The following is a 3,708-nucleotide window of genomic DNA, read 5'->3' as shown; positions in this document are numbered from 1 at the left end:
CTAGCTCAGGCTGGTCTTTTATTATTTACTATTTCAGTCATGCAAAATTACAATGACCTTTAAACATAGTGGAAAGTACGTAATTATCTCAAGAACAAATTATAAGTTTTAATTAACTATAATGAATACACTACGCCTGTACTGACCAATATGGCAGACACTATAGCCACACATGGCTACTGCACACCCGAACTATGGCTAGTCTGAGTTGAGATGTGTTCTAAGTGTAAAATACATACAAGATTTCAAAAACTCGGCCAGGCATAGTGGCTCATGCCTGTAATCCTAGCACTCTGGGAGGCTGAGGCAGGTGGACTGCCTGAGCTCAGGTAGACAGGTTTGGGACCAGCCTGAGCAAAAGCAAGACCCCATCTCTAAAAAATAGCCAGGCATTATGGTAGGCACCTATATTCCCAGCTACTTGAGAGGCTGAGGCAAGAGAATCGCTTGAGCCCAGGAGTTTAAGGTTGCTGTGAGCTCTGACGCCATAGCACTCTACCAAGAATGACAAAGTGAGACTGTCTTAAAAACAATTTTTTTTTCAGGGGCAGCACCTGTGGCTCAAAGGAGTATGGCGCTGATTCCACAGGCCAGAGGTGGTGGGTTCAAGCCCAGCCCCAGCCAAAAACTGCAAAAAAAAAAAATTTTTTTTAAAACTCAGCTAAAAAAAAGACTGTAAATGTTGTAATGATAATATCTTTCACATACTGGATTGATAAATTATTAAAATTTTTTCCTGTTTCTTTTCATTTTTTTTAACATGACCACTATAAAATTTTAAGTTATAACAGTGACTCACATTCTGTGACTATTAGGACTACGCTAATCTCAAGAATATTCTTCCAATACTAAGAAAGTAAGAAATAATCATTTAAATTACTTATAAAATGACTATTATTTCTCTTAATTCTGGCTTTAGAGATATTTTAAGAATTACTTCTTAATACACAGTTACCATTCAATAAAAAAAAAAAAATTACTTCTTAAAACTTTTCTTGCATTAACCACTAATATTTTTGAACAAGAAACACGAACTTCCTCTTATTAATCTAACTTTTAGCATTCTAACTATTCTATTGGATTTATTTCAACAAAAGAAATCATAATGCAAATAGCTAAAAGAAACAATTAAGAAGGCAATTTACACCAGGAAACAGAAAAGTTAAGAGTGTGCAGGAGAGAGAGAGAGAATGGAAGGGGCTGGGAACTGGGGGTTGAATTCAAATCCTCTTCTGGATTTGTGGCAGGTTTCCTGGTGCTTCAAGAAAATGACTCCCAAACAGTAAAATTACTGAGAACAATGTGATATAAAACAAGCGCTTTTTATTTAACAGTGGATCCCACCATGAAGGTATGGCCACTACAGGCATCAATCCCTCACCAAGCTCCCCATCACTGTCAACTCCAAATGTGTCACTGCAGACCACAGCCTTCCAGCATATCCACTAGGTAGCAGCCTGAATGGCCTATCAAGAATACAGCTCCCAGGCTCGGCACCTGTGGCTCAAGTGGCTAAGGCACCAGCCACATACACCTAAGGTGGTGGGTTTGAATCCAGTCTGGGCCGCCAAACAACGATGGCTGCGACCAAAAAAAAAAATAGCCGGGCATTGTGGCAGGCGCCTGTGGTCCCAGCTACTTGGAAGGCTGAGGCAGGAGACTCGCTTGAACCCAGGAGTGGGAGGTTGCTGTGAGCTGTGATGTCACAGCTCTCTACCCAGGGGGACAGCTTGAGGCTCCTGTCTCAAAAAAAAAAAAAAAAAATACAGCTCCCAGTAAGATCCTCTTATCATTGTTGTATGCCTATGCCACTATAAACTTCTAAACAGTAGGTCTAAGACAACTCAATTAACTCTAATAATGCTACCAAAACAACAGACTAACATTTGAGTTAGGATCATCTTTTCTTTGTCAGTTGTAATAGGAAAAATGATGTTTTAAAAAATATACACTTATAAATATATATACAAAATACCCACATAATTGAACAGTGGATTTAAAATTAACTTGTATATCTTACACTGCATTTAAAATATTTCAAAAGGAAATACATAATGCAACCTCCACTTTTCATATACCATTTACATGTAACAGCTAAATATTTTAAACTTTGTATTGGCTTAATATTTTAAATTTTTCAAATATTCTTAATGTTTTCTAAGGTATCCCTGAATATCTCCTTTTCACAAAGTATTATTTAAGCAAAAGGGAATATAGCAGATGGTTCCTTGCCTTCTAAACAGAAATGACCCTGTGTTTGGACTGTATTGATCCTGAAATACTGTGTTCTAAAGTGCTTAATCTAGTTTCTGCCACACTGTAATCATGCTATACATTTTAAACTATGTTTCATGGAACATTTCAAACATATATAAACATCAAATGAGATGATAAGCCCCTATATATTCATCACTTAGCTTCAAAAATTATCAACATGTTGCTGCTCTTGGCATTTTGAAAGTTTGCAACTACTCCTCCCTTTCCGTACCCAGTGTGTAGTTTTTTCCCTACCAAATACACATGAACGTTATGTGCACTGTATACAAGCATAGAAAAAGTCAAAAGAAACTTAGACCAAGAGTTAATCGTGATAAATGTCTAAAGGGTAGAATTATGGATATTTACTTAATTTTTATTTTGTCTTCATTTTCTCATTTTTCTAAAATAAACATGTATTATATAATCTTAATTACGAACTAAAAGAAAAGAACTCAAGCAAATATATGACTTAAAAAGTAAGAAATTTGGGGGCGGAGCCAAGATGGTAGACTACAGCCAGCTTTTTACAGAAGCTCCCATCCAGAAGGAGGCTTAAATGACAGAAGTTTAGCAAGGGAGCTGATGGTTTGGAGCACACTTCAACCTTCCTGAGGCAAGCTGCAACCCCAAAAATACAATCAAAAGGTACAAAATCCACCACCAAGTGGAGGGGAGTCCCCTCCCCGCCAAGAAGGGCTCGCAGTTTACTCCATACAAACAAGCGAGCAGAGTTCAAACATCCTCCCACTTTTCCCCACGGGAGAGACCCCCTAAAGAGTGGACCTCCTACACCTGCTGGAGTGCCATGGCACCCTCCTGCCAGGCATAAACTGTAAAACTGTGTAAAACTGTATGTATTCCTCACCTGCAACATTGAACTCCAAGGATTCCCCCCGAGAATCCTGAGGTCTGGAGGTTTGTTACCTATGGAGTCCAGATTCTTGGGCATCTCCTTAAGAGAAGTGGAGGGGGAAAGGGCTGGTGCTGCTCTGTGCTGACTGTGGCACAGAAGTGAGGAGAAGAAAGCTGGCTCGGAGGAAGCCATACAGCAACAGTGGCATCCTGAGCTATGAACTGACGCCATTCCAGATAGGCAAACCCCATCTTTCTGGGCAACCAGAGGTTCCAGACAGCAGCCACAGGCGGAACGGAATTGATAACTTTTGTAAGTAAAGAGACCATTAGCACCAGCCCTCAGGGGAATATAGCTGAGACAAAAGCAGTGGGTGGGCAAAGGCTGGAATTGACATCTGAGTATAAACTCTAATTGCTTGCTCCCCAAAGCTGAGTTCCTCATCAACTCTAGCAGCCTCTGACTTGCAGAGGAATTTAGCTGGGACAGAAGGCGAGGGGCTGGAATTGAGGGAACTTTCACAGCCTAATTTAAACATGCAAGGCCCACCTGCCTGACTTAGATTTCCAGGTGATTTTGGCAGTCGTAAACCCCGG

The 3,708-nt window shown here is 40.0% G+C and overlaps 1 protein-coding gene across 1 annotated transcript in view; it reads right to left on the bottom strand.

The window, feature by feature from the left end:
- Positions 1–3,708, bottom strand: part of CEP63 (centrosomal protein 63) — an 81,923-nt gene that overhangs the window by 26,930 nt on the left and 51,285 nt on the right. The gene's annotated exons all lie outside the window — the stretch shown is intronic.

This window comes from Otolemur garnettii, unplaced genomic scaffold (assembly GCF_000181295.1).
Source record: "Otolemur garnettii isolate 467f Iridium unplaced genomic scaffold, OtoGar3 scaffold00032, whole genome shotgun sequence".
Lineage (NCBI taxonomy): Eukaryota > Metazoa > Chordata > Mammalia > Primates > Galagidae > Otolemur > Otolemur garnettii.
Note: the sequence above shows the minus strand (reverse complement) of the source record. Positions and strands in the feature narration are given on the sequence as shown.